Source organism: Castor canadensis, chromosome 8, assembly GCF_047511655.1.
Source record: "Castor canadensis chromosome 8, mCasCan1.hap1v2, whole genome shotgun sequence".
Classification (NCBI taxonomy): domain Eukaryota; kingdom Metazoa; phylum Chordata; class Mammalia; order Rodentia; family Castoridae; genus Castor; species Castor canadensis.
In genome coordinates, this window is record NC_133393.1 from 94494319 (window position 1) to 94512312 (window position 17994).

The window sequence follows — 17994 nt, forward strand, 5'->3', positions numbered from 1 at the left end:
CATTGATGCCCTTTTCAAATTAGCCAAGATATCAAAACAATGTTGTTTGAGAAATGCATAAAGAAAATTGTGTGTGGTGTGTGTGTGTGCATGTGCATGTGTGTGTGCATGCATGTGCACCTGTGCATGCGTGTGTGCATGTGCATGTGTGGGGTGTGCGTGTGTGTGCTTGTGTGTGTGTGTGGTGTGTGTGTGTGTGTGTGTGTGTGTGGTGTGCATGTTTGGTGTGCATGCACGTGCATGTGCATATGTGGTGTGCATGTGCATGCGAGTGTGTGCAGTGTGTGTGCATGTGTGTTTGTGCATGTGCACGTGTATGTGTGTGCGTGTGTATGCATGCATATGTGTGCATGTGTGTGCATGTGTGTGTACGTGTGTGGTGTGCGTATCTGTGTGTGTGTGCGCTTGTATGTGCGTGCATATATGTGTGGTGTGTGTGCATGCGTGTGTGTGCGTGTGCATGTACATGTGCATTTGTGCACATGTGTATGTGTGTGCGTGTGTGTGCACTTGCGTGTGTGTACATGTGTGTGTATGTGTGTGTGTGTGTTTGGTGTCCATGTGTGTGTGTGCGTGTGTGTGGTGTGTGCCAGTGTGTGAGCGTGTGGTGTGTGTGTGCGTGTGTGTATGTGTGCATGCGTGTATGTGTGTGTGTTTGGTGTCCGTGTGTGTATGCATGTGTGTGTGTGTGTGTGTGGTGTGCCAGTGTGCGAGCATGTGGTGTGTGTGTGTGTATGTGTGTGTGCTGTGTGCATGCACGTGTTTGTGCATGCCTGTGCGTGTGTCTGCGTGTTTGCGTGTGTTACAATGTAATACTCTGTTTCTGAAAAGATCTTGCATGATCCACAGCGTGGAAGGTCCTGGAAAATATTACACTGAGTGAAATAAGCCACAAACAAAGGAAAATATTACACGATTCTACCTGCAGGTGAAATTTCTAAAACAATTGAAATAAGATAGCTGAAATGTGCAGAGATACAGAATAAAACTGGTTGGTGGTACATGGGATGTAGGTTAAAGGGGATAAGAAGCAAATGTAGGATGATATCTGAAAATTAAACATACAACATGAGAATAATAGTAAAAGTTGTATTGTGCTGAGATTTTTGTGAAATAGGTTATAAAAATTATTGAGAGAATTTATTAGTTTGCTTAACTATTATATGTGTATGTATCCCATATTATTTTGTCCACCTCAAATATACACAATAAAATATTAAGAGTTCTGAGCATAAAAATATTTTAAAAACTTACAATGGGAATGAATGTAACTCAAACCAATAGAAATTTAAAATGCAAATAAACCACGAAGAAGTGTTTGCATCCTTAATACTTGACTACTTTCAAAGAAAGTCATTCAAGGAGAAATACCAAAGGAAATGTGCTGTATAAATTACCAGTAGTAACGTTTCTCTATTTGTAACAGAAAATTGCAGATTAAAACAACAGCACGTTCATTATTTTTTGCCTGCCTCCCCATGTTAGCACTGATCCCCACCCCTGCTGCCCCCCACCCCTGCTGCCCCCCGCCCCCCGGCCGGGCACCTTCTCCCTTCCCCTTCTGTTTAAATAATCAGCTTTTTAAAAAGTGGATTGAGATCAGTACTTAAAATAGAAAAACTTAGCCACTGTCTTACTGCAAGGGAATTTGACAAAATAGCTTTAAGAAATTCCATTTCTATGGCTCTTTCTTGAAAAACAATTTGAACTAAAGTACAAGTGAAAATGCAGTGGTAGTTCTTTCTTTAAGAGAATTTTGTGTATTTTTTTTTTTTTGGTAGTACTGGGGTTTGAACACAGTGCCTACCACTTGAGTCATGCCCAAACCCTTTTTGCTGTAGTTTTTTTCTCCTAGGGTCTTACAGGTTTGCCAGGTGCCAGCCTCAGTCCACAATCCACCTACCTCTGCCTCCCACATAGCTGCAATTACATTGTGTATCACCGCACCTGGCTTGTTCTTTGAGGAAGGTCTACCTAACTTTTTGCCCAGGGTGGCCTTGAACCAAAGTCCTCCTATCTCCAAGTAGATGGAATTACTTGCATGAGTCAACACTACAGTGATTTTTTTCTCAGAACTACTTTATGAAGACAAACAAATTAGAAGTATATTAAATACTGTCTAAAAGCTTGTTTAAACTGGGCACTGGTGTCTCACATCTGTAATCCTAGCTACTGAGGAGGCAGAGATTAGGAGAATCACAGTTTGAAGCTAGCCTAGGCAAATTGTTTGCAAGACCCTATTTTGAAAATACCCTTCACAAAAAATGGGCTGGTGAAGTGGCTCAACATGTAGGCCCTGAGTTCAAACCCCAGTACTGCCCTCCTCTCCAAAAAAGAAAGTAAAAAGCATGTTTGAATAATTAGTACACTTCCACGTGATAAAAAGTGACATGAGTAAAGTATGAGCCTAGGAAAAATGATTTAAAATAAAAAATAAGAATACAAGGGGGGATTATGAATAATTTTGAAAAACTTTTTGACATAAGATGTAAGGGAAAGAATACAGTTGAAATTGCAGCTTATATTAACTGAAATTCCTATATTGATTGCTCAACTTTAATTTATTTCTCATTTGTACGACAGAGCCAATTGACAAGAACAAGGGAAGAATTAGAAGCTGAAAAAAGAGACTCAGAATGAATGAGAGATTGTCTCAAGTACTTGAGTATTCAACAGGTATGAAGAAATGTGTTAGCCTTTAACTACAAAGTTTCTTTGCTGGCTACTAGAAGTTAACCCCCAGGCTATTTTTTTGTTGTTTATTTATACTTTTATTCATATGTGCATACATTGTTTGGGCCATTTCTCCAGTCTATTTTTAATGCTGATCTTTCTTTTTTATGTTGTGCCAATATAGTCAGACAAGAAACCAAGCAACAATCGGAGGAGTGGAGAACTCAGATTTTATTTTTTATGCCAGTGGGCTCAGACATGTACCTGTGTCTGAGCACTGAGCTAAGGATTTACAGGATACTTAAAAGGCAGTGCAGGGCATCAGGTTACAAGGAATGTGCTCTCCCATCAATTAGGGGCTAGTAGTGGATTAGAGACCCAAGGTTTAGAGGAGAACAGCAAGGGGGTCCTACTTTGGAAAGTTCATTTACAAGTGGAGACAAAGGAATGTGAGAATGAGTGTTTATCTCTGCATGGTGCCCTTTACCTTGATCCTGAACTTTCTGCATGGCTCTAATTGGCTCTGTCTGAGGTTACAGCTTTTAATTGACAGCTTACCGTGTTTTAAGACCCCGTTTCAAGGCTATCTTCCTCTTCAGTTATATCTCACTGTAGAAGAGTTTAGGATAATGATCCTGCTGTTTCCCCTTCTTTAAACTATTATCAAAGGTTTGAAGAAGTATCTAGTAATATGACCATGATTTACAAGCAGAAATCTTTACTACACTGGTATTTATTATAACCCCAGCTCCTGTTCTTCATTTTATGCAGTCATTGTTGTTATCAACAAACATTGAATATTAGAACCTAAAAGGAAAATCAGTATTTAAAAATAGATGGAAGAGAATATAGGATATGTAAACATAGAAAAATCAGGGTATAAAATATAGCCGCTGTACTTAAGCAAATATGACTCCTAACAGTGTTATGTTCCCTTTGGTAAAGGAATTATTTTCATGAAAACATGAATGCCAAGGAATAAAAAAATTGTTTAAATATACACTTTGATTATTTTGAGTTAGCAATTGCTTTGTATTTTAAATAATTATTTGTCAAATTTAGCTTTTGGTATGTAGCTTGAAAGTTAAGGTTAATGTTGAATATTTACCCTGAATAATGTACTTTAAATAGGTGGTACAATTAATGCATCTGGTTAGATGTACAAATTTTGGTTCTTTGTAATCTGTTGGTTAAAATAATATTTCTAATTATGACAGAAACCATAAGGGAATTGAAAACTGCTAACTTTGTATTAAAAGTTTGTACTTCTGGAGGTTTTTTTTGATGTTTAGTGCTCTGAGTGTTAACTAGTCATTTTCTTTCGAATTCTCATTTGACCTCTGTTAGAGGATGTTAAATGTCTAAATGAAAACTTAAAGAAGCACTGCAACAAAAACTTCAGTTAACATTGGATGAACTTCAAAGCTTCTGATGTTTTTGGAAAGGCAAGTAATAAGTAATTTCTAATGCAGAAAGGACTCTTTGTTCAAAATTCATCTAGATTAAAATTTAAATGTAAAGGAATTAAACATTTGAACAATTTGAAGTATCTTATTTGAAATTTGTTGTGGTTCTTTATGTTTTCTGCAAGCTAAGAATCTATGTAAATATTTCTGTTCTAAAATAAAATTCTGCGCATTCCCTCAGCCATAAATGAAAGTCTTCTGAGTAACTATATGTAAATGTTATTTTCTGGAAATTCTTTAGTATCGAGAAAAACGCTTGGAACAAGAAAAGGAATTGCAACATGGTCAGAATACATGGCTGAATACAGAGTTAAAAACCAAACCAGATGAACTTCTGGCTCTTGGAAGAGAAAAAGGAAATGAGATTCTAGAGCTTAGGTGTAATCTTGAAAACAAAAAAGAAGAGGTAAGGTAATATATCTTCCTTCATGTTGGATACAACTTACATTCTTGTGTCAAATTATTAAACATGTGTTAAGTGGTGTGCATAATTAGTCATATTCTTAGACTATTGGCCAAGTGTGGAGAAAATAACTCATTAATATTTGGTCTAGAAAAATAACTAATTGGATTTAAAGGATTTATAGTATTTTTTAAAGACTCTTGATAGCTAATGTTTTATCTTATTTTCCAATGATCCATGTTTAAGAAGTGGTCCTAAGTTTTTGTGAATTAAATCCAAACATGTTCCATGAGCTATGATTGTTATTTTCATTTTTAAAGTATGTACACATTTTGTAAATCACCTTTGTAAACTCATCCTTTGTGAGTGGGATAGGCTATTTTGCTTTTGATTGGTGCTATAAACATTCTGCCAAATTAATTTCAGTTAATATGACATTTTCCCCTCCCCCATTTGTTCCTAGGTTTCTAGACTGGGGAAACAGATGAATGGCTTAGAAACATCAAATGAACATCTTCAAAAGCATGTAGAGGACCTTTTGGCCAAACTAAAAGAGGTATAGCTGACCACTTTTAAATGTTTTACAAAAATATCAAAGCATTTAGGTAACTGTTACTTTAAAAAATGATGTCATTTTTTTGTTGGTGTTGATTTTGTTTTTTGAAACTTAGTCTTACTACTGTGCTGGCATATAACCTGCTTTGTACCCCAGGCTGGCCACAAACTTAAAATCTACCATTCTCAGCCTCCTGAATGTTGGGACTACAGGCATGCATCACTACAACTAGCTGATGTCATGTTATAATCTGTCTGTAGCAGCGTAAAACAACCAGAATACTTCTATGTGTGCATAGGCTAAAGAGAATCAGAAATCACAATGTATGCTATATACAAAATATTGTCTAAAAATTGAGTGTAGGTTCATTTTAATATAATTTAACTATTTTAACTTAAAACCTCAATATTATCCTTTGAGTAATACATTTTCATAATGAAAATTTAGTTTTGGTGTTTTCATCTTTAATCTCTTACTTTACAAATTAGATTTTTCTTTTTTCTTTTTTTTTTTTTGTCTGTACTGGAGTTTAAACTCTGGGCTTCACACTCAGGGCCTCATGTGAAGCCCGCTAGGCAGGCACTTAGCCACTTGTATCAGCCCTGTTTTGTATTGGGATTTTTCCAGATAGAGTCTCATGAACTATTTGCTTCAGGCTAGCTTTGAACTGTGATCCTCCCAATCACTACTTCCTGAGTAGCTAGATTATAGGTGTGAGCTATCAGCACCCAGAAGAATTTTAATTTTAACATTTGATAAGCATTCTAAATTTAGTTCAAACTAAATTTACTAGTGTTTGCTAGTGTCTAGATTTGCTAGTATGTACTGTAGGTTTGCAATAATTGGAATATTTTCTTTTTAGGCCAAAGAACAGCAGGACAGTATGAAAGAAAAATTCCATAATGGATTAAATGCTCACATAAAACTCTCTATTCCATACAAGGTAAATATTCCACCACACATGTTAATATCCTAGTATTGGATGACTGGATGGTGGGTAACTTTTTATGATTAACTTTTAGAGTGCTGCTGGTGACTCAGAGGCAAAGAGCAGTGAACTAACCCAGGCAGTGCATGAACTATACAAACTTCTGAGAGAAGCTGGAGAAGGTATGTGGCTATAGTTATGGATAGGTGGTGCATTTTTCTTTGCATTTAGATAGATTGTTAGATTGAGAAGACAGTATTAGGGACAAAATTTAGCATAGAAGAAAGATCCTTAGATAAAGAAACTTAAAGTTACATTTTAAATCAAATGGTATATTGAGAAAACTAGACATCAGGTTTCTTTCCCCTTTTATAACCATTTGTGTACTGTCTTACTGCATAAGTTAGCCTCCCTTTTTAAGTTCAAGTAGCATTTGGTAAAGTTTTTTGTTGCCTTAAATTCTTGCTTTTTTAAAATGGAAGATATTCACAGTTAGATGTCTCTAAGTATCTGCAGGAGCCCAAAGAATATCAAAATTCGAGCGTGTTCAAGTCCCTTATATAAAATGGCATAGAACTTACATAATACCCACACATATCCTCTCACATACTTTAAATCATCTTTAGATGATTTACAAAAGCAAATACAGTCTAAATAGTTGTTATGCTATATGATTTAGGGAATAATGGTAAAGATAATCTGTACATGATCAGTAGAGACAGAATTTTTTTCTGAGTACTGTTGATCTGGCTGATTGAACTACAACATGGAATATAAGGAAATGATGGAGGGCCAATAGTCTTTTGCACTCACTTCTTATATTCTAGATTCAAGATCAAAATTGAAACCAAAGGTATTCCTAGAGCCACTTTTCTATCATTTGAATTCCCTTGTTTTCCTGTGGATAAGAGTTATCAAAGGAGAAACAAACTCACTAGGCCAAGACATTTCAGGGATTATAAGTAGAACAAAGGCTTTCAGTAAATAATAACCATTGGGTGCAGAATTTCATGTGTGCAGAGGGGGAAATGACTGTTCTGTTACAGTTTATAAAATGCAAGGTTGTAATTACATGTTTGGATATTCTGCTTCTTAAAATGTTTTTAGCCAACAAAGCAAGATCATCTTTTGGAGGTGGAGGAATCTAAAGGTCAAATGGAAAAAGAAATGCTTAAGAAAATAGAGAAATTGTAAAAGAAATTAGAGAACACAAATGACCTGCTTTCTGCAACTAAACATAAAGGTATGACTAGTAGGTGTTTGTTAATTCCTTGAAATAATAGAACTTGTCTACATAGTGTTCCTCTTTCAAGGTGTGATACAGAAAATTAAATTAAGTAATATCATTTGAATTTATTGTTATTTTACAATTAATGCCATATCTGTATCTTTACTGAACCATAGTATATAAGTACCATTTGATCACACATAATTGTGTGTCAGCTCCCAAGAAGTGTTAACTGTAATTATTGTGTGGTTTTTAGAATTAGGTCTTATGACATGAGTTTGTATTGCAATACCTTAAATTATTTTCATAAGAATATGTAATATACAGTTCGAGTCACTTATCCTTTACTTGTCACTGAAAAATTTTCAGTGGCTTTTAAGTTTGAAATTTTTAAAAAATATGCTAAATTTGTGTATGTTGCCCCAGGGGCTATATTGTTTGAGGAGGAGCTTGCAGCCATGTCTCCACTGTGGCAGCCATAGCTAAGATAGTGAAACTGGGCATGATAGTAACTGAGGTAAGAATGGCATTAAATCTTGTTAAATTAGCTTTTTCTTCATAGAAAATGTTCAGATCTCTCTGAAGCTTAATTCTCCCCCCCCCCAAAAAAAAACCCCTTCTTTTAGATCATCTGAAGATTAGTCTAAGAAAGTCCTAGTTCTGGGACTCATACAGCAAACTTTTCCATCTCGGGTAAGTGCTGAGGAATATTTTTTGTGAAACCAGATAAACTACAAACTTCTGTTGTTATACTTCAATTTGAAATGCCCCTTCTTCTACTTCTAGCTGTATAATGCTTATGTGGAAACTCAGGATCAGTTGCTCTTGGAGAAACTAGAGAACAAAAGAATTAAGAAGTATCTAGATGAAATAGTGAAAGAAGTTGAAACAAAAGCACCAATTTTTGAAATGCCAGTGTGAAGAGTGTGAATGTGCACATAAGGTTGTGGCAAGTTTCTCTGTTAAGCTTGAACAAGCCATGAGGGTTGGTTCCATTCCTCAATTTTCGCTTTGGGGGAGGAAAAAACAAATGAAAAAGAAAGCTAAATATCTTTTTCAGTGATGTGACAGTTACACTTTTTGAAGATTTACAGCACATTAAAACACCCCAATCACAAACTGTTGTGCTTTTATTCAGCACAATTATGAGAGCCTTTCATAGTCTTTAAGGCATTTGATAATGTTTTCTTCATGATTTTCTTGTGGAGGATAATTGCCAAATATCTTTGGACCACTCTTCCAATTAAAATAATAATCTCTTTATAATCGAACTTTCCTAAATTTAGCATAATCCTTCTTTCTCAGATGGTTGTGATAGCCTCTCTAGAAACTATAATACTTTTTGACCATAGGTCAGAACTATTTTGATGCCATCTCACAACTTGGCATATCTTAATATACATTGTGTTACTGTACCTTTGCATTATTAAAAATACCAAGGAAGTTGATCACGATCCTTTACTTGAAGATTAAACTGTAAATGTTTAGATCTTAGGGTTCAATTATTAATATGAGGGAAGTTTCTGCAATTTATTAAAAAAGTTTAATTGAGGACATTAATCTAAATTAATGTATATCTGCTATTCTAAACTGATACACTCAGATTTTTAAGTATCTTTCTGTTAAGAATGAGGATTTTGCCTGGAGCTTATTATTGAGCAGGGTGGGTAGTGAGGTAGAAAGACTTAAGAATTAAAATAACAACTGTTTATTACAAAAAAAAACCTATTTATGTTCCTTCTTTCTTAATGTACAATGTAGTTACAGAAATTCTTTTAGTATTTTTTCAAAACTGCTGGAGAATTTAAAGATAATTCCTGTATCTTTTTTTTGCTGAATTTTTTGTCCATAACATGTACCATGTACCCTTTAGTGTAAATCCTATTATGTTCATTTATAAGGTTTTAATGTTTCTGTTACCAAATTGTTTCAACTTCATCATTTTAATTAGTGCTGTTTTGGACCTAATAGAGTTGCATCATTTCTAATTTCATGGATGCCTCTCTACTTCATTTTGTCACATACTTGTTCCTTCTGAAACTGGTTTATGCATAACTTTAAGGAAGTATGCTCAGAGGTACTTGAAACACGAGGATAAATAGGAATCATAGCTTGAATCGTAGCTAAAACACTAGTATTTGAAAATAATGCATTAAGAAGCAGAATTTCCATCAATATGAAATAAAACTAAGATTCCAAAGCTGTCCAATTTTGATGCTTTTACCAAAATTATTCCCTAAACTTCTAATGATACTGTGCTGTGAAACACTGCATTTATCTTCATTTTTAGTAGTCTTGTGATTTGTAGCCAGCTGCTTTTTTAGAATTACTGATACACTTTTTAGTAAATCAAGTCTTCTTTGTATCTTGTGCAATATATTTTGCTTTGGGCATTTATTTCAAAATGACTGGTATGTGAAAGATTATCCCTGTAATGCAGTCCTGTGTGTTTGTTGTAGTCACAGAGGCTTCAAGAACATTTTTGTGATATTTTGGCAATAGACTACAAATTTGATACATTTTGTAAGATTATAGTTGACAATAAATTTGATGAGGAAGTAGAAAATTCCCTATCATTTTTATACAGTGACAAGCATTTTAATAATAAGCATTATTTACAATATTAAGAAATGTCTTCATATCTTTCAGTATTTTTTTTTGGTTGCTACTTCTTTGTCGAATGTTTCTTTATAAGTTTATGGCTACATTACTTGAGCAGATGGAGATGGGAAAATTACAAAATTGTTCGCATACCAGCTTTATTTGTATAAATCATAGAAGGAAGTACAGAGTTTTCAATTGAGTTTGCGTTTTAGAGGAGATTCAGCAATTGCAGGAAGACACTGATGAAGCCAATGAACATTCATCCGTACTTGAAAGAGACAATCAGAGAATGGACATACAAATAAAGATCCTTCAGAACAGGTTAGAATATTTTGATTCTTTTCCAGATATTTTTTAATATTGGTTGCCGAGTAATATGTAAGTCTATTTGAAGATAGCTTAAGTAGAATTACCACATAGGAAATTCTTATCAGTTAGGGGCACCACTTTAGCAAAGTTATATCTAGGCATTGTTTTTCAAAGCCTTCTCTCTTTTTTCCACGTGTTTGATAAATTTTCAAATTGTAGGTACTGTTTGCAATAAGGGCAGAAACAATTCAGAAACGGTTTTTCTCCAGCTTCTGTACCCTATTGTTTTATGTCTCAGAATGTATGCTAGCAGACTGGTATGTATTCCTTCATATCTGTCTTAAATCTGTACACACATGAGTGTGTGTAAACATACGTAAAATTTGTTTTTACTGAAATAAAATCACACTATGGTTTTGGTTTGGGCTTTTTTTTTTTGAGACAGGGTCTTGACTAACCTACAAGCTCACTATGTAGTCAAGACTCGGGTTGAACTCTACCCTCCTGTGTCAGCCTCTCACATACTGACACAACAGACAAGCACTACCATGTCTGGCCTATTTTTGTTGTTGTTGTTTTTAAGAAACATAGTCTCAGGCTAGACATGGTGGCATATACCTGTGATCTTAGTTATGCTGCAGATGGAGATGGGAAAGTTACAATGTGAGGCCAGTGCAGGCAAAAGTTAGTAACACCAGTGGTGCAGGTCTATAATCCTAGCTGCACTGGGGATGAGGGGAGGACTGCAGTCCTGGGCAAAAGTGTTAAGATGATATCAAAAAGTAAACTAAAAAGTGAAAAGGGCAAGAGACATAGCTCAAAGTGGTACAGCATTAACTTAGCAAGCACAAGGCCAGAGTTCAAATCTTAGTACTGCAAAAAAAGAAAGAGAGGTCTTTGCTTCCAGCTTCTTTGTTGAGCCATTGATTCCCAAAATTATGCAAAATGTCTCTGACTAGGAACCTGCACTAGGGTTTGTGGTTAGACCAGTGACCCCTAGACATTTAAATATTCAAATTAAAATATGCTGTGCATCAGATGACTGCCATGTGACTGATGACCCCAAAATAATGCTGTTCTCAAAAGTCTCCCTGTCCTCAACTGTGAAACCAATACCACACACTAGTTTTGCTTGCTTTTGATACAAATAGAATCACGCAGTATGCTTTGTTTTTGAAAAAGTAAAAAGAAAGAGAGAGACATACACATTGTTGCTAATGTAGGCTGGCCCTGAGCTCTTGGGCTCAAGGCATCCTCCTTCCTAGTCCATTGAGTAGTTAGGACTGTAGTCACCTAACCACCATGGCCATTTGCTGTGAGTTTGGTTTTATTTTGTTGTTTTTCTAATGAACAAGTCAGTTGATGTAGTTCTATCTCATTCATGTTTTACTCTAATTTTGTTTGTTTATATACAACACACATCTACTGAAAGTATCATATAAGTGGCATTGTATGTGTGCTTTTTATCTAAAAATCTGTTGTCCATACTCTTCCCTCTGCCCTACAATATAATATATATATATCTATATAAACACAAACACACAAACTCACAATAGATGTGGTCTCTATACTATTGAATCTTGTTTTAGAAAAGTGGAGCCATATATTTGGAATAACAGTTTACTACTTTTTAATAAATAACAACTTATATTATACTTAAAATAATTTTATTCCATTAAAAATTTCTTTACTTAGATTTTAGTATCTCAAATGATAATAGATAATACTGCTTTATTTTTTAAGGTAATATAAGTTAGGCTAACTTGAAGGTTTTTATAAGTAATACTTTCATTTGAAATTTTTCTTCTAACATTTCCAGAATCAAAGCTAATACTATTATACAATACTAAAATTTTGTTCTTAGATTAGAGTGCTTTTGATGGAACTTGAAGAAGCCAAGGGTAATCATGTAATTCGTGATGAGGAAGTGAGCTCTGCTGACATAAGCAGCCCATGTGAAGTAATATCACAGCATCTAGTACCTTACAGAAATATTGACGAGCTTCAGCAGCAAAATCAGCATCTCTTGTTTGCTCTTAGAGAACTGGCAGAAACTGGAGAAAGAGAAGAGCAAGAAACAACTTCATCTAAGTAAGCAGTTCACTACTTCACTTTGTTCAGCAAACACTGAAATTTCTTTTTTTGTTGTTGCTGTTGGTGGTACAGCAGTTTGAACACAGAGCTTCACACTTGTAAGGCAGAAGCCTTGCTACTTGAGCCACTCCACCAAAAACTTCTTAATATGCCCCTAATAGTGATGGATACTGGGGATATAGTGATAGAAAAAAGAAAGTCAATCACAAATATCCCCAAAAAACATTTAAATAACTAAATCTAGTTCAGTGTGACAAGTACTCCCACTAGGTGTGGAAGCATATAGCTGGAGGTCCTAGCCTGAATTACAAGAAACAGGCCAGATTTCATGGGGAAGATTTGAATAATTACTCAAGTTGAACAATGAGTTTTTTTCAAAAGACAGTATCTGATGCTCTAGAGGAGAAATGGTTATAAAAGCATGAAGATAGTTTAAGTAAAACTGGTTTAATTTTTGCAAACAGATTTTTCAGATGGTGTTGATGAGTACAGTTCCTGAGTATTGTATAGTGAGGATTTTTTAAAGGTGGTTCTAAAACAGCAGAAAGGGGCAAAAAGGATAAAAGAAATGAAAACAGTATGCTTAGAGGTGTATGAAGGTACTTAATAATTTATAGAAAAAATTACATTTTCTTTTTAAAAGAAAACTCTTAATTAGAGCCCATGAAATAGAGTTATTTTTTTTCCTGCAAAATCGCAGAGCTTCAGCTTAAACTTGAAAGCTCCCTTACTGAGCTGGAACAACTTCATGAGTCATGACAGCATCAAATGCAGCTTGTTGATTCCATCCTTCATCAGCATTGATATGTACCATATCTTATTGTCACAAACAACAGGGTTTGATATTACAATACAAGGTAAGTTTTTATGTTATTTTAATGGAGTATTTTGAAATGTTAAGTTAAGGAATAGATTTTGTGACCTAAGCAATAGGCACTCAATATGGTAGCCTCAAATTTGACTACTATGTACAGTTGATTATATAACATGTCATCAGTTCTAAGACATTGTTTTATGTATTACTAAGAAGAAATATTGAGTATTGTTGACACCTCTACATTTTAGAATCAATGAATTATAATACTTATTTTGGTTATATTTAAAAAAATTAAATCTGTAAGTAATAAATTTCATTTAATAAAATAAAAACACTATTAATGTGTTAATAGATTCCTTATTTCAGGACTCTTGTATTCTCATTTTTTCATTTAAATAAATTTGGCTTCTTGAATTGGTATAATAGGGATTACTGGGCCTCAAGCATGATAGTCAACTACTCAAAGTACTCTACCACTGAGATATATTCCCACCCATCCCAGGGTCTTGCTAAATTGCCTGGGTTGGCCTCAAACTCTCAATGCTTCTGCCTCAGCCTTCGAAAAAGCTAGGCTTACAGACATGTACACCACACCAGCCAGGATACTTGTTAATGCAACAGATTTCCTCCTTCTCTCTCTTCTTTTCTGCTTTGCTTTGTTTATAAGGTAATGAAGAGGGAAAATCTATCCCTGTACACATATGGCATGAAGTTTTAGAACCAAAGTGTTTGCTTCTGATGGCTAACAAAGATGATAAGAAATCTTCTTTGAAAAGCATAGTAAATGGCTAGTTTGGTTCAATCCAAATAACACTTTTCCCTAAAATTATCTGAGCCTCTCCTTTCTTTCTTCACTTTGTTCCCATGTTACTTTATTACTCATTACAGCAATTAAACTTTGTATTTTATTTGATTTTATAAATGACTTTTTACTTTACAGATTGAACTTTAAGTTATGAGTATCATTTGAACCCTTTACCTAATCCCAAAGTAGATGTTCAGTAAAACTCTGCACTAAATATATTTCCTTAAAGTTGTATCTTCATAAATGTTAGATTTCAGTAAATGCTAGCATTCTGTTTTGTTTTGTCTGTTTGTGCAGGGAGTTTGTTTTGTTTTTTGTGTAGTCCTGGGAATCAAACCCAGCCTCTCACATACGCTAGGCAAGCACTCTACCACTGAGCTATGCCCCTGGCTCCAAACTTGACGCTTGTGTTGTAATATTAATTAAAAACAAAATAATGCTTGATGAAAATTTCTAATTTGACTTTGAGCTCCTTAATTTTCATTAATTTTACTTGGTTTTAATTTAAATGGAAAAATAAATGCAAGAACTGTTTCGATACTTATTGAATTTAGCCAACAGATTATTGCATGCTATCATATTAATAACATAAATAATATAAACGTATATTGTCATCACTTTTACCCAGTGTTTTTACATAGTAAGTGGTAAGAAATATGTTTACAAAAACTGCAAAATGTGGGCCCGTGAAGTGGTTCAAGCTGTAGAGTGCCTATCTAGCAAGTGTAAGGCTCTGAGTCCAAATCCCAGCCCCACCAAAAAAAAAAATTTTTTTCAAAAACCACAGAAATGTGACATATACCAAAGAATGGAGAAATATAAGTCCAGTTTTGGCAAAGGTAGATGACTTACATTAAATACTATAATTATTTTTTGGCTATGCAGTCAGAGGGGGCTGTGGAACATGTTCCAGTTTTTGAAAGAACAAGTGGGTCTCTTTGTTCAACTAGTCCTAATGTCCAGCCTTCCACTTCTCAACCCATTTTAACTGTTCATCAGCAAACACAGGCTAAGCTTTTGTGTAGCCCACTCCATAGAGTCATGCTCAGATCGAGCCTGCAAATCAAGAGTTATCCTCAAACATAGTCGAGGTTGTTCAGAGTTCACCAGTTGAGCAGACTTCTACTTCCACAGCAGTGCTTGGCACTGGTGAGATGTATTTTACAATGAAGTTAGAGTGCATTTAGAATTGTTTAGATATAACACATATCAAATAGAATGCATATATTCTTAATTTTTCATGTTTACTATTGAATTGGTTTTGATCCATTGTTTTTACCATTAAGTAAAAGTCTTTCTTACTCTCTAGTTCTAAACTTTTTGACTGGTTTTAGAAGCAAAACAATCACAAGCATTATATCTAATTTAATGCAGATCCTGACCATAGCCTCTTTATATACAGTTTAAATGTTTTCATTTAAACTTTGTAAATTGCAATTATATATCAGTGTAATTGCAGTGAGTCAGATGTATTGTAAAAGTTTTATTAGTGAAAGGTTAGATTAGCATGAAACCATTGAATCAGAGCTTAAGTTGCCCTTTGTTTAATCATAGATAACCAAGAAAACTTATGTCTATGAGCATTGATCTAAGAATTGGTTAATTATATTTGAATCTATATAATTAAATGCCTAATAAGTCCTTTAGTTAAGTGACTGTATTAGCTATTTTTAAAAATGTTCTAAAATTATCTTTGTCCAAATGGAGTTATTATCATGCTCTAATTCAAGATTTAAGTTGCATGATTTTAAAGTTTTAGCTACACCAATTTCCTCTTTGCCAAAGCGTACGTGAAGAAGAAGATAGCGCCATAGAAGCTTCAGACCAAGTCTCTGATGATACAGTGGAAATGCCTCTTTCAAAGAAGCTGAAAACTGTTACACCCATAGGTACTAATGTGTGTAAAGTCCTTTCTGTTTATTTTTATCAGTAGCAATAAGATGTTCTTTTCAGTGATAGCCGAAGACATGTTAACCTTTTGGGGTCATAACATATTATCTGAAAAATTCTCTTATTAAACTTAACTACAAAGTTTTCACTGATCACCCATATATTGATGCTGTCTCCAATGGTGTTTTGTATCTTCACATATCTGTGATTGGATTTGTCCCCACTTCAGTAAAAAACACAGAAAAAACAAGTTGAATCCCATTTCAAAGTTGTTTTTTGCTTAATTTGAGGAATAAGGAAGTTTTTAGTCTCATGGACACTTTGCACTCTTATCTACCATTTTTTCCTAAGATTAGTCAGGGTTTGGGCATGGTGACTCATGCCTATAATTTGGGAGGCAGTTTGGGAGGCAGAGATGGGATGATTGTAGTTTGCAGCCAGCCCTGGCAATAAAGTAGCCAGGCATGGTGGTTTCCATCTATAATCCTAACTACCTGTGAGTGAAGATAGGAAAACTGAGGCAAAAACTTGAGACCGTATCTGAAAAATAACTAAAGCAAAAAGCTCTGCAGGTGTGCATCTTGTGGTAGAATACTTGCCCAGCAAGTATGAGCTCTTGAGTTCAAACCCTAGTACTGCCAAAAAAAGAAAAAGATTAAACAAAATTATGTCCCTTTTACTAAAGCAAAACTAATGAGTTTGAGTTAGGTTTTATCTGACACATTAAATCTACTAAATTAATTTTACTTTCATGAATTAGTAACATTCCTGAGTGAGAGATCCTGAAAAGAATTTTGTCTTAATATCTTATTACACTGTTGTGATTAATAAATTGTACAATACAATTTAGGAAGAAGCTATGACAGAGGAAAGTACTGATGGAGAGGTAGAGACTCAAGTGTACAACCAGGATTCTCAAAATTCCTTTGGGGAAGTAAGCAAAAACAGACTTAAAATATGCACTGTTGAGACAAGTGGAAACATCTGTCCTTTTGAAAACTTGTCTTTACATTTAATGAAACATTACTGGAATTGAACAGTGCCATTTCTGCTTTGTTTTACTTCTGTAAGTGTACTGTTCTCTAGGCTTATATGAAAGAATGTTTTCATCCATAGGTGACAACACTTCTTCCAAGTGATGAGTTGTTCTGAGTAAAGATTGATCCACCATTTTAATATTTGAAAGGACAAGAGTGCTGGTTGAGTCTTATTACTCCTAGTGCCCCACCTAGTACTTCCGTGTTGATTCCCTTTCAGAATTAAAATAATCCATGAAATGAAAAGTACTAGTGCACTTTCTCATGTTTAGAACTCTTACTGAAGCTCCTCCAGAGCAACCTTACTAGTGGAAATAGCATAGACTCTGAAGTCGCAAAGCACTAGTGTCCCTTCCTAGCTTCCCCACTTAGAAGCTGCATGACTGACTATAAGTCTCATTAACCCTCTCACTTGCTTTGCTTGCTGGAACACTGTAACATATTAAGGTTGCTAAAGTACCACATGTACTTATGGTGTTACTACTTTCCTTCCCTTCCCATAAGATGAGAATTCACAGTAATCCTTGACTGAAATTTATTGGCCAATTTAATTGTCGTAACGTTACTCTGTGGGTGAAGAAACTAATACCCAGATAAGTAATGAGCCCAGGTTGACACGTTATTGGAGCTGGGATTTGAACCCAGGCTGTGCGGTTTCCAGCTGTCTTCTCAAGCTTGAAATAATTCTTCCTCTCTGTATAAACTTTCAGGATAATTTTATTGTGATTTTTATCTGTATAACATTAAGGAATTGTTTCACATTAACCCTAAGTAATTATAGACTGCAAGTGAACTTTAGTTTCTTTGGTGAATTAATTTTACCACTTTGTTTTTACTTAAAAACACAAAGCTAAACCTTTGGATACATATTACTATAAATGACATCTGTTTTATGTATCTATTGGAGTGTCTGATGTAAAGAACAGAAAAAAATTTGAAAAAAATTAGAACTTTGACTTATGCTAGCTTTTTCTATACTTACACTGAAGGATACAGTGGTCTATAAACACTGTAGGTAATTACTATTTCCTATTTATAATTTGTTTGTTTGTTTCATTCTGAGCATCACAATGGCACTTAAGTTTCAGATTGCAGAGCATTTTGGATTTTCAGATTAGGATGCTCAGTCTAGGTCCCTATTGTGGTGTTAGAAGGTTTAAAGTACTCAGCTTTGGGGGGAAAAG

At 34.7% G+C, this 17994-nt stretch overlaps 1 pseudogene; it reads left to right on the forward strand.

Annotated features, from left to right (window-relative positions):
* Positions 1 to 3582: 3582 nt before the first annotated feature.
* On the forward strand, positions 3583 to 17156 carry LOC109678904 (nucleoprotein TPR-like; annotated as a pseudogene).
* Positions 17157 to 17994: the final 838 nt, after the last annotated feature.